Here is a 14,012-nt window from a genome sequence, read left to right on the forward strand (position 1 = left end):
CAGGAATGCTCAAACTCAGTGAGAGTAGTGCTCAGTGTGGGTGACCATTTGAAACCTGCATCCATTGCTTTAGCATCACTGAAGTCACGTTTCTGGTGGAAACAACACGCGGGAGGAGGATCCGGTGTTGGCGGACTATTTCAGAGGGTTTGCCGTCTAGTACCCCAGTGGTGGTGTGGAAGACAGGCTCCCTCTGTGGGAGTGGGAGATCACAGCTGTGGAGCGAAGGGAATGAGGCGGGAGGCTTGAAAAGTCTGTCCTTGGTGACTTCTGTCAGCTAAAGAGGTTCTAAAGCCATCCAAAACAGTTCCTCAGCTGAGGAACAAGCATTCAACCCATGAACCTGTGGGGACATTTCAGATTCAAAGCTTAGTAAAGATTAACTAGGTAATTTTTGTGGGAGAGAGACAATAGATTGAGGAATCTCATCCTGTGTAGGCATAAAAAAAACACTTTTTTTTTTTTTTGAGACAAGGTCTCACTTTGTAGACCAGCTTATCTCCTTGAACTCAGAGATTCACCTGCCTCTACCTCCCAAGTTCTGGTAAAGATGTTTTAAAAACACAAATGAAATTCTTGTTGTAATTTAGAACTACCTTATAAAATTTATTTTATACAGAGATTTGCCTCAGGTCATCGAGTTATTTAAATGAATTCTGTGCCTCCGAGGGGGACACATGTAGACTGTAGACTGGGAGACAGAGCTGTATTCTGCTTAAATACAATAGAATCTCCTGCGGAGCCTGTCTGTGGTGTGAGCCATCTCAGCTCCAGAATCACAGACACCCATTGCTATCACTGCTCCATCCCAGCTTCCTACAGTGTCTTCTCCCTGACCCACCCGCAAGCACACTTCTCATGGTGTTTGCAGGCTCTGATGGACCAGAGCTGAGAGAGGGACCAGCTCAGCAGCCTTTCTTGGTTTCATCCCACCTCCCTGAAGCTTCCCCCGTGTGTGTCTGGAGTTGACCCAATAGCTCAGCATCAGGGTGTTCCTGCCCTTGCTCTTTCTTCTCTCTCGCCCCAGATTCTCTGGTCCAGGTGAGACAGGCCTGCTTCAACTGCTTCAAGCAGAGATTTGCTCTCTATCAGGGAACTCTCTGCGAATCCAGCTGACTAATGGCTTTCTATCTTTATTATAAAACAACCTAGAAAAGTTCGTAGTTCGCTGAGAATCCCTCTGAGTCATATACCCCAGAGAAAAACCTGCTAGTCATCCTGTTTGATTTTAAAAAGGCTTCTCCCGCTTCCGGGTCAGAGGAGCAGCCTCATCTTTAGTTGTGGATGTTTTCGAGACAGGGTTTCTCTGTAGCTTTGGAGCCTGTCCTGGAACTAGCTCTGTTGACCAGGCTGGCCTTGAGCTCACAGAGATCCGCCTGCCTCTGTGTCCCAAGTGCCGGGACTACCAGGCTCTACCAGTGCCTGGCTGTGCCACTACCGTCCAGGACTTCCTCATTCTTAAAAGCCGCCCATCATGGCTTTGGACCAGGAGACTGGCAGACCTGCCTCTAGCATCATTCAGGAACAGGTGACGTTTGTCATGTCACCTCTGTCTGAGATTTGATCGTCCCTGTAAAGAGAAGCTTATAACAACACTGTGTGCAGAGATGCAAGGGGGTCCTCGCACAGATGCTTGGGGATCGAGGGTTGTCTACAAACTAAATGAGTCATCTATGTGACAATACTTTATCTACTCAAATGTAAGTTCCCTTTATTATCAGATTACAGTCCCCATGAGTCATTTCATATGTCAGTCCTTGGTATAGCTGCCCTTAACCCTACCACTTCCCCCCCCCCCCCCCCGTTTCTTGTTTTCTGGCAAGATGATAGAGTTGGTTATATGCTCCGCCCTCCCTTCCCGTTAGTTCTGTAAGTATTCCCTCGCTCATGAGGTCAGGAACCAATCAGGAAGTCTTCCAGATGACAGCTGGGTGGCTGATGGTGGCACACTACTGTCCAGTTTGGTTGCAGCCGTATGCAAACCCCAAGGGATGATAAACTAAGAGTCCAGAATTGTGTGTTCCAGATTCCCACTGCTGTTGATTCTCTAGGAGGTTTCCAGGTTATTTATTTTTTTAAAAAATAGTCTTTGAAACCCACTCCTTCCCAAATATTCCCTTCTGGCTTCAGATTTTATTCCTTAAAAAAAAAAAGTCACTGAGTTCAATTTGTACTGCTCGTATGTACATGAATATGAAATCATCCCCTGGGGCATGGGTGACCTTCCAGTGGCCACCCCATGAAGAAAATTGACTCCAAAATTGACTCCGCTGCCCCAGCAGTTAGGCCATTAAAAAAAAAAAATCTATTCCGGTCAGGGAGTGAGTGTGATCTGCCTTCAAAAACACCACATCAGAGAGCTGGTATCTTCTGACCTAGCCTTGGTAGATGACTAAGTTCTACAATTACAGAATGAAGAGGAACATTAAGACATGAATAGGGGCCAGGGACACCTTTAATCTCTGCATTCTGGAGGCAGAGGCAGGTGGATCTCTATGAGTTCAAGGCCAGCCTGGTCTACGTAGCACATTCCAAGTGGACACAGAAAGACTCTGTCTCAAATCAACCCTCCCTGTGAAAAGGAGGGGAGGGGGAGTTTGTCACACCTCTGGTGAACTTCCTGTATCCTCCCAGTCTGAGGGACCATTTTCCCATCGTTCTCTGTACCCTCTCACCCTGCTGGATATGTCAGCCTAGTTTTCCTAACTGACCTTCAGCCAAATCCACCCTCGCATTTCCCTGCCTGGACCGAAGCCCTGCCTTGAACTTCAGACTGCCTGGCTTACTTCCTGATGCTGCTTTGCTGACACAACCCATTCCTCCAGAGGGTTGGGTCTACGCCCAGTGTTCCACTCTGGTAACCCCACAGCAGAGGCAGCATCGGTAGCTACAGGTTTGCCCGGTTCCAACTTTCCGCTTCCTCCCTACGGGCTCTGATGCTGAGGTCCCACCGTGCCTCATCCCTAAACCCATCCCATTCAAACAAGACATGGAAAAGCCTCATCTGGGGCTCGCTTTCTCACGAAAGGGTCATAGTAGGTGACTTCTAAAGTAGTTGGAAGGGAGTTCTGATACCAGCGTCCTTCGTTTCTAAGTAGGCCAACTGTAAAAGAAGTCCACACTGGCTCAGAAAAACGGAGGCTTGGGAGAGGGTGAGTCAGACTGAGCAAAATGTCAAGCTAACTGTGGAGCCGGGAGATCCAACAGCAGCATGTCACTGGGCAGACAGCAGGCTCATCTCTGGCAGGAGGCTGTGACTGGGAAGTCACTGGGCAGACAGCAGTGGCAGCCTCCTGCCAGAGAGGAGCCTGCTCAGACAGCTATGGGCAAGACACTTGCGGCCGCACCCAGCCCATTAGCCACACTCACACCGGGGAATTAGTAATGCCATTTTGTCTTTCCAGAGGAATGCGGATTCTTTCGTGACCTAAAGCTATTTAGCACGGCGACTGTAATTCTACCTCTTCCTGTGGCTAATGTCTGTGCTTTCGGGTTCAGTATCATCTCATTAGTACAGGGCCCATTTCCTTACACGAGTGGTCCCTGAGTGCATAGTCTTCCTCTCAGAGCTTCCTTAATTCCTTTCAGACGCTTCCCCGGGCTGTGCAAAACTAAGAACTCAGGTCCTTAGAGGGATACATTTGAGCCCCATGGTTATTTATCAATTGTGATTTTTGCAAATTTCATCCAGGCCTTGGATTTTCCAGTTGGAAATGAGATGGAGATGCCTGTGTGGGAGGGACAACCACCGAGGATGGAGGAGTCTCATATACAGAAACTTCCCCCAAATGGGAACCCCCAAAGCCCTTCCTGCCTTCTAAAAAATTCCCCCTTCAGGACTTTTTTTTTTTTTTTTTTTTTTTTGCTTATTTGACCTTTCCCTCTCATTCTTACATAAGCCCGCAAGCCCTCTCAGGTCTCCACAACCTTCCTGCTCCAATTCCGGGCCTACAGCATACTGAGTCAGCATTAGCACTTCCTGGAGCCAGTATTCTTTTTTCCTCCTCTCCGTCTTTTCCGTTTTATTTATTTATGCATTTACTTACTTACTTGGTGTGTGGGCACGTGCATGCCTCTGTGGAGGTCAGAGAACGGCTTATCGGAGTCAGTTCTCTTTTTCCGCCATGTGGGTCTCCATGGTCAAATTCAGGCCAGTACACTTGGCAGCAAACACATTTACTTAACCGCCGAGCCCCCTCTTTTTAATCCCATGCCCCCCTCTCTGCACATGTGTGTATGTGAAGGTGCATTTGTACCTGCGTGTACGTATGTGGAGGCTAGATGGAGTCTCTGGTATTGTTACTCAGGCGCTTTCCACCGCTGTTTTTAAACGTTTCTTTTTATTTAATGTGGATTGTTGCTTTGCCTCCATGCATGTCTCTGTGAGAGTGTTGCATCCCCCCTTGAAACTGGAGTTACAAGTGGGTGCTGGGGATTGAACTTGGGTCCTCTAGGAAGAGCAGCCAGTGTTCATAACTGCTGAGCCACCTCTCCAACCTCGTTTTTTCCTTTCCTTGTTTGTGCTTTATTTTGTTTGAGACAAGATCTCTCACTGGTCGGATACTCACCATTTAAGTCTGGCTGGACAGTAAACCCCAGGAATCCACCTGTCTCCACCTCCCTGGAGTTGGATTCCAAGTGTAAGCAGCCGTGTCTATCTTTTTAAAAACATCAGTTTAGGTACAAATTGAGGCAAGCATTTTACCAACAATGTTTCCTTTTCTCATGGTTAGAAGATGGAGTCATGGCTGAAGGTGTGGAGAGCTCTTCTGTCTGTTTATCACAGTGAACTTTTGAGTTCTGCTGCCATGAGTCAGGAGACCCTGAGAGGTAGTGAGGAAGAGTGTGGGGGACACAGTAAGGTGACGTCAAGCTACTGAACTGGGAATTAGCTGTGTGGCTCAGTTCTGGCTGGCTGCCGGTTAACATTCCTAGTTCCATCTTCAAGAGGATTCAAGCTAGCGTCAGGAACCATAGGCCCTTACGGATCATTTAACTCTACCGGTTACTACACAGACAGAGAAACCAAGGAGGCTCCCTGGAAAGGCCAGGACTGTCGCCAAAGGCAGAAGTCTAAATTCTAGGTCCTTGTTTCTTTGCATTTCCCTATGATAAAATAATCATTATTCAGATCCAGCACGCTGAGGCCAGGCTTGGGGGTGAACTCTTGTTATCCTACCACTTGGGAGGTAGAATTAGGAGGATCAGGAAATCAAAGCCAGCCTTGGCCACATATTAAGTTCAAGGCCAGCCTTTGTCACAAGAGACCCTATCTCAAATCAAAAATAAACAAACAAATAAAAAACCCCAGCACAAAACACCCAAAATAACAATGAATATTCAACCCATAGTGGGCACTTACTAAACCTGATTGTTGACTTCAGCGTGGAGATGCTGGCGAAAGGCTCTCTGCATAGACAGCAGTCATCCCTCTATTTTATATCAGGTTCTGAAGGTACCAGATGGTGGGGGATATGGACACTGTGCTTGGCTGTGGGTTCTATTTTGTTGGCAGAGCTGAGCCATCCCAGATTTCAGATGAGAGGACTGACATGGTTCATTTAAAGAGAAATTGAAATTCAGAGCATTGGAAGATTTTGGGTTAGATGCTTGAAGATTTAGGAGTTTTCAGAGTAATTCTGGCAACAGATGAGAGATGGTAGGAACACAAAGGATTATGTGTGTGTACCAGAAATACATTTCTTAAAAAAAAAAATGTGTATGATGGGTGAGAGTGGGCATGCGTGTGGGGGGCAACATTAGAAACTGATTTTGGAAAAGAGGAAAACTTTTGGAAATTGATTCTCTTCTTCCATTATGGGCTCTGGGATCGGACTCAAGTTACCAGGCTGTGCGATAAGTGCTTTTCCCTGCTGAGCCGTCTTGACTTGCCGCACAACCTCTCCATTGCTGCGGCAATTGGACTGGCCATCTACTCAAGATCATAGATGTACAAAGTCCTTGATATTTGTAAGTAGAAGACAAAAAGGGGTGGAGCAGAGCAGCAGACAGGGCCTTAGGATAGACCAAGCACAATTTCTTAAGACCCGGGACTCCTGCCTTGGATCCCAGAGGAATCAAGTAGGCTTCACCTAGGACAAAACATACATTCGACGGTCACTGTCCTGGGAGGAACACGTGCAGCTAGGAGCAACTAACAGTCTCTAACAGACACTGAGATTTTGACTAAACTAAACAAAAAAGTACAGCAAAGTTTATCAGCCACGACACACAGGAAGATTATCTTATTAGAAGTACCACTTACTGGGTTGGAGATTTACGACCACGCACATCTACCCCAAACAATAGTCTGTGTTAAACACATTACCATTGATTTCCTGGGTTACTTTAAGTCAATCCATTTCACCATTTTAGCCATTCATCTGCAAAATAACTGGGCACAGCTCGCACGGTTTCTAAAGGCCCCATCAGTTCTAAAATAAGTAGGGAGGCGATATGTAATTACATACTGTGTTATGGCAGTAAGCCACACCCCTACTATTTCTGAAGAAGCCTTAAAAGGTCGCATGATAATTAAGGACTCTTGCCTCACATCTGACTTCCATCTACGACTGCGACGGGTGAGCATTTATCCGGTGGACTGTACAGTCCTGGACCATCTGGGAAGAGGCTCCGAGTTGACGAACAGAAAGCTGGAATGAGGACTGAGACACACTGTCCCCTTGCCCTTTTCGGACTGATTTCTTTACTTTGAACTGTCTCGTTTGTTTAATTATCTTGTCAAGTTTTTTCTCGAGGCATGGTTTTTGGCTCTACGGTTTGGCAGTGAACCGAGACTAGATTAGAAAAGACGCTCCTTACGAGTGAACCTTTCCAGCCAGGCCCTGGCTTCCTCTCAATCCTCTTCCCCTCTGCTTGCTTCTGTGCCTTCTCACACAGTCCAGTTGATCTTTTTAAAACTGTTAAAATTTTTATCTTATTTTAAAATCGACTTGTGTGTGTATGCGTGTGTGCATGCGTGTGTGCACATTGTGTGTGCGTGTGTGAGCGTGTGCGCGCACTTGCATCGGTGCGCATGTGTGTGTGTGTACTTGTGTGTGTTCTAGGGACTAAACTCAGATCCTCTGGCTTGTGTGCTTCTCACCTCCTGAGCAGTCTCAGCAGTCCAAGCTTATGTGTTTTGCTAATGTTACTCTTTCCAGTGTGAACACTTCTCTCCTCGTCTCTGAATTCTTCCTTGACTCTTGTTCGCAAACTGTCTCAAATCTTCCTTGCCCTCAGGGTCAGTGGACAAGTACGTGCGGTCTTTCTCCTCTGATGGAGCAAACATCCCACTCCATTGAACTTCTAGGACTTGCTTTTTGTTAGTTTTTTTAAGACAGAATTTCTCTGTGTTCTGGAACTCACTCTGTAGAACAGACTGACCCTGAACTCAAAGAGATCCACCTGTGTAGCAATAAGTCTGAGCAATAGGCCAAACAGTTTGTAATTAATATTAAGCTTTGGTGTAATTATTTTGGGACTGGGTAGTGGGGAAGCAAAAGCACCACCCTGTTTACATATCTGTATGTGTATTTTCTACATGTGTGGGTGCCTTCCGAGTCCAGATGAGGGCAACGGATCCAATAGCACTAGAGATATAGGCAGTTGTGGACCACCCGGTGAGTGTGTTCACTGAGGCCAGAAAAGGGTGTTGAATTCGCTGGAGCTTGCGTCACAGGCAGTTGTGAGCTGCCTGATATGGGTGTTGGGAACTGAACTCTGGCCCTCTGGAAAAGCAGCAAGTGCTCTGAAACACTGAACCATCTTCCCCGCCCCCACATGCAGCTTTTTCCATCCATGTGTTGAGTCTAAACTTGAGCCCTCACCTGTGTGCAGCAAGCCGCTAAGCCATCCCCCCAAGCTCCCCTGTAGTTCTTGAGGCAGGAGGATTTGTATCTTGTCATTTTTGTATTTCCATTTGGGTCTAGAACAAAATCTAATGTGTTTAGAAAAACTGAGGCCCACATTCTTTTCCTCCTTTTGGTTCTTCTTATTCACGAGGTGACTTCAGTCATAAAATTAATATTCCATAAATTAAAACATCCCATTATCTCTAAGCGATAAATCAGATATCAGACCATTCTGTACAGTTGCGAACTTGAGCCCAGAGCTCGCTGCACTGCTCAGCTTTTAGACTGAGTGATCTTTGCTTCCCACAGCCAGGGATCAGCCTGGCTCTGGTAGGCAGGCACCCTGATGGCCAGTGTCATCTTGAGCACAGTTCTCTCCACAGGGAGCCTCACCGATGATCCGTGAACAAACCAGTGAGCAAACACGAACTGGTGGAAAACATTTGGTATTGGGCTCACAGGACAAGGTTCAGCTGTCGTCAGTTCTCTGGGTCAAATTCAAATCCCTCTCTGAAATATTTCCAAAGCCATTTCTTCTATCTTCACAAAGACTTCTTTGGTTCGTGTTCATGGATCTATGCCGAATTGCAGTTTACCCAACACTGTGCTTCGTTTATTTGTTTCCTATACACCGTTTGACTTTTCCCATATTTGGCCTTGGCTGAGGACTCCTAGCATATGGTGTACGTGGCTAGGAAGGCAGATTTCTTAGTATTTTTCATCTTACTATAAAAAAAATTAGATTGAAGGTCAGTTCTAATAATAAGCCAGAGACTAGTCATTTCTTTTCAGTGAGTATTAACTTTAATTTACTTCTCTTTGGTGATTTCCACTGCATTAATGTTGAGGCAAAATTCAGGTCAAGTAATGTATCATTAATAGGACTTAGTTCATGAATAAGAGTCATACAAAGTAGCACAGGCCCAAAGAACTGGGCCTAGAGAAATGAGGACAGACAGGACCCAAAACAATTAAAGTCCAAGATTTTGTCTTCTCTCTGCTCTCTGAAATAGCATCTTTCTCATGACTAACTCAAGACCCAGGTTTTTTGTAAAACCCCCTACCCCCCACCCCCGCATGCATGCACATAGGCATGTCTACTCATGCCAGACAGGGATCCTACAACAGAACAAAGTACCGATATCACCGAAGTCCAACCTGGTGAACCTGTGAGTTGTACAGGGACTGCTTAAAAGAATATGGGTGAGGGGTTACATGTAGAAGTAGAAATGACTCAAAGATAGCTGCTCACAAAACTGGCAACCTGGAGCACACTACACAGCCTCAGACAACTTAACAGGTTGGGGAGGATCCTTCTAGGTCGAGCAGTTGACCTCAACCTCTTCCAGGTCGATCCACCAGCTTCTGCTTCTTCCAGGCAGCTGGCCATTTTTCAGTTTTCTTTGAAGCTTGACTCATCTCAGCAATCTTTATTGCTTACTCATCCTGAAAGGGAGGGGCCTAGTGAATCTGGTCAGTTTCAGGGACTTCCTGAAGACATTTTGAGTTATTCCTCTTCTATCTTAAGGAGTTTCCCTGGAAGATGGAGTGTTCAGTCTTGGAGAAAACTGCTACCAGGCTGTGGAAGCACAAGCCTTTCATATAGGGTAGGTGTGTAAGTAAGTCTCAACTGTTGGTTCTCCAGTGACCTCTTCTGCGTGGCATTCTTTTTTCCCTCCAAGAGAGAGGTTCTCTGTGTAGCCCTGGCTGTCCTGGAACTGGCTCTGGCTGGCCTTGAACTCAGAGATCCACCTGACTCTGGCTCCTGAAGGCACGAGCACCCCCACCCACTTCTGTGTAGCACTCTTTTTTTATTATCATTACTAATTTTATGATCACTGGTGTTTTGCCTGCATGTATGTCTGTGTGAGGCTGTCAGAAGCCTTGGAACTGTAGTTACAAACAGGTGTGAGCTGCCATGTGAGTGCTGGGATTTGAACCCAGGTTTTCTGGAAGAGCAGGCAGTGCTCTTAACTGTTGAGCCATATCTCCAGCCTCCTGTGTGGCATTCTTACCTATGGAGTAATGTTCTGTTTTTAGACGCCTGTTCTAAAGACTTCTGTCCATTCCTTTCCTAATCCATTCATTCTTCCAATATTAATTAATGTCACCATGTGTAGGAACTAGGGAAGAAAAATGAGTAGGCCAGCGAGGTTTTTTTCTGGTGGGAGGACCAAAATAGACAGATGGTTAAAACTCCGAGTGTGACAAGTATCATGATAGAGCTTTATTAAGGAGGCTGCCAAAAGGTAGGTGGCAATTTCAGAGAAGGGAATGTCACAGAAACCCATGAAGAGAGAGTGTACTCGGGAAAATGGTGACAGCGTGTGCCTCACGCAGAAAAACAATGTTGAATGCAGACGCCTCTCACGGGGCAAACGCCATCTACTCTCTGGTAGTCATGTGCAAAGTGGAGGGGTCTTTGTGAGCCCAGAAGCTAATAGTTGACAGAGAAATGAATGACAATGAGCCGGGAATCCAGGGCACTGCCCGGGAGGAGCTGCCATGATGTCTCAGTTATTGGAGGATCTTTGAGATCAGAGGGAGGGGGGTACCTTGAAGCAGACACTAAAAAAGGCGATGAGAAGATGGCAGAGCCATCAATGTCACCTTGTTGGTGATTTGGGGAAGGGTAGGACAGGACGTTAGTGTCATTAGCCAGAGGGAAGTCGTACTTCAAGCCTGGTGTAGTCACAGAAGCAGACTCAGCAAGTGTCCAGCTTTAGGACCCATCACTGAGCTCCTGAGTCCGAGTCATCCCTAGCCTGCACTGTAGCTCCAAAGATTGCACAGTCTTTGCTTAGTTTAGAGGGTTCCTGCCCCCTCCTCTTTGGCCTTCCGAGTTTAGTGCAGGGCCGACTGCTCCAAGGTGCTCAAACTGCCTTGTATCCTCTTCCAAGCTCCCGTAGTAGTAAGCACACCCCTCTTGTTGGGTTAGCATTCACGCCACCAAGCATTCGCCCTGCTTTTCATAGCTGTACTAAGTCGTGGGTTCTCTGAGGACAGGTTTGGGAGGGTTTTGGGCTAATCCAAGCCTCATTGGCCTTTTGTATCTCATCTGTCTGTCTGTCTGTCTATCTCTCTATCTATCTATCTATCTATCTATCTATCATCTATCTATCTATCTATCTATCTATCCATCTATTTATCTAGCTTTGATTTTTTTTTTTTTTGAGACAGGGTTTTTCTGCCCTTGCTGTCTGGCATTCATTTTGTAGATCAGGCTGGCTTTGAACTCACAGAGATCCATCTGCTTTTGCCTCTTGAGTACTGGGATTAAAGGTCGTACTTTACATTCTGCCCACCTAGCACTGCCGTTCTGTTAAACTGTGACACTATCGGTGTTATATCTACATCAGAGATGTGGACAGAGAAGCAAGTGAGCGAATAAAGTTCAGGCTCAGAGCCAGGTTCAGCCTCTTCTAGATCACCCTCCTGCTTTCTGATTGAGTGGCTTAGATGGGTAGCTCATCTCCACGGGCTTCTAGGCTCCTGGCCTCTTCTCCTTTTGTACCCATTCTGCACTCAGTTATTTTTCCTGAAATAAATTAATTGCTGTCTATGGTAGTATATGTCCTGTAATCTCAACACTTAGGAGGCTGGAAACAGGAAGGCTGCCATGAGTTAAGAGACCAGCCTGGGCTGGAGAGTGAATCCCTGTCTCAGCACACACACACAGACACACACATGTGCCTGCACACACATGCCTGTACTCCTGTGCGCATGCACACACATGTACACAGACAGATCAATCATTTTGCCCCCTTGCTGCCTGCAGAGCAAAGCCTGTCTCTTTAGTAGGCTATGTCTTCTGGGATCACCTTGTGGCTGATTATACTCAACCGTGTCACTGATAGGCCAACTACTCCACGCCCCTCCTTCACAGTGAGATTTCATTCTTCTGTGCTTTTTCTTCACGCTCTTAAGGGAATCACAACAACGTCCCACGTTCACTCCAGCGGGTGAATTCCTGCTTGGTCATCATTTAAAACCCAGTCCTCAGAATCCAAGAGTTGCTTCCTCGGCAAGGTCTACCTCCCTCCCCTGCTTCCCCCAGATGTGTAAGCACCGCCTCCACTCTTCTCCTGGGGCATCTTCGCTGGTGTTTATCGCCAGTCACCCTGATGGAAATAATCTGCTTCCTTGCCCTTCTGTCTCAGTCCGAAAGCACGAGCTCCTTTAGTTCAAAGGCCGTTCATTATCAACGTATGAGCACGTAGGCGGTTCTCCAATAGATGCTGGCTGAAACAGTCAAGTGAGTTACACGGGATTTTACACGTATTGCCCCCAACTGTGACTTAGTCACCGCCCTCCAAGTGAAATGTAAAATAAATGACTGACTGAACAGCCGCCCTTTACATTTGGTAATGCCATGTGGTTTTTATCTCTGACTTGCAAACCAGGCAAGCCTTTCTCTATCACTTTACAGGGAAGAGAACTAAGGCTGAATGCAGGTAGGTATCTTTTCTTTTCAACAATTTTTTTTCAGTTTGTTTTATTTTGTATGTATGACTGTTTGGTCAGCATGTACATATGTGTACCACATGTGCTCCTGGTACCAGTGAAGGCCAGAAGAGAGCACTGGATCCTTCTGGAGCTGGAGTTAGAGACGGTTCTGAGCTGCCGTGTTGGTGCTGGAAACCGAACCTGGGTCCTCTGCAAGAGCGACAAGTGCTCTTAACCCCAGAACCACCTCTCCAGCCCCAGTATTATCGTTTCTGAGAATAGGAGGTAGGAGAGCAGTACTTAAGCAGACGCTTCTCGAACATTTAAGGCAATGTCCATCTCACAATACTGTGCTTCCCCAAGCACTTGGACCTACTGGGTTTTGCTTGGTTAGCTTCTCCAAACTACATTGATGAGGATGATGAAAATCAGGCTTGTCTTTGGTCCCTGACCACCTCTGCTGTCCACCTGTGAGACCTTGGAGATGCCAGTCTACACATTGGTTGGGACACACAAGAAACAAAGCCCAGGCCATCTTCCTGGCAGGAAAGCTGTGTCTTCTAGCACGTGAGTTGGCTCTCGGTTCCCTGGGATCAGATGGACGGCCCCTCTCACAGCTCATGGGTTTGGCCTGATATCTAGTCAGCAGCAGTCTGCTCCATGGCTCACTGGGGAACGCGAAACTGTTGACTCCTGAAATGTTGTTCTAGTCTCTGAGCCCTCAAGGTGAAAGGTCTCTCGGCGGGATGAGAACAGACCAGATTTACCCAACTCTGCATGGCGTCAGACAGCTCTGAGTCACATTCCATTATGTCCCACAGAGCAGCTGAGGCTTACCCCGTGTCTGACTCCTCAGAATACCTGCCCTCCGAGGGCAGAGGTCTCCAGCCCCACCGCACAGCTGCGGAATGGGAAACTCTTACGGCGGAGCTCTCTGCAGACTGGAGGCTGGACGGGGCCCTGACGAGTTTCCACTTTTGCCTTTTGCACCTGCTGCTGAGCTTTCAGCTTCCAATGGAGAAGAGTGGCTCACCAAAGGGTGTGCGTTCTTGTCCTGAAAAGCAGAGCACAGGAGACAGCCAGAAGAGAAGAACGTGAATACGCTTGTGAAAACCTACTTCGTGATAGCCATTTAAAATACGTCCTTCACAGGCTGGGGTGAAATCAGTGGGTAAAATGATTGCCGAGAAAAACAACAATACCCGACCCCGATCGCAAAGCCAGGCATGGTGGCACAGGCTTATAATCCAAGTGCTGGAGAAGTAGAGAGATCCTTGGGGCTCTTGGGCCAGTGAGAGACCCTGTTCCAGAAGCACCACGTGGGGGCCAGAGAGATGGTCCTGCAGTTAAGCGTGCCTGCTGCTTTTGCAGAGGCCCACAGCTCATTACTCAGCGCACACGTTGGGCAGCTCACAATTTCCTGTAAGTCTGACTCCAGGGAGCCTGTGCCTTCTTCTGGCCACTGTGCATGTGTGTTTGTGTGTGTGCACACCTTAACATTTATTTGTACACTCATGTACCTTTATGCACACACACAGAGATACACGTGTGTTTGTGTGTACACACATTTAAAAAAAATCTTCTCACTGGGCATGGTGGTGCATGCCTTTAAACTCGGCACTTGGGAGCCAGAGGCAGGTGGACCTCTGTGAGTTCAAAGCCATCCTGGTCTACATGGCTCCAGGACAGCCAGGGTTAAATAGAGAGACCCTG

The sequence above is a fragment of the Microtus oregoni genome, unplaced genomic scaffold (assembly GCF_018167655.1).
Source record: "Microtus oregoni isolate MIOR12 unplaced genomic scaffold, Mior012 000000F_ref0000247, whole genome shotgun sequence".
Taxonomy (NCBI): domain Eukaryota; kingdom Metazoa; phylum Chordata; class Mammalia; order Rodentia; family Cricetidae; genus Microtus; species Microtus oregoni.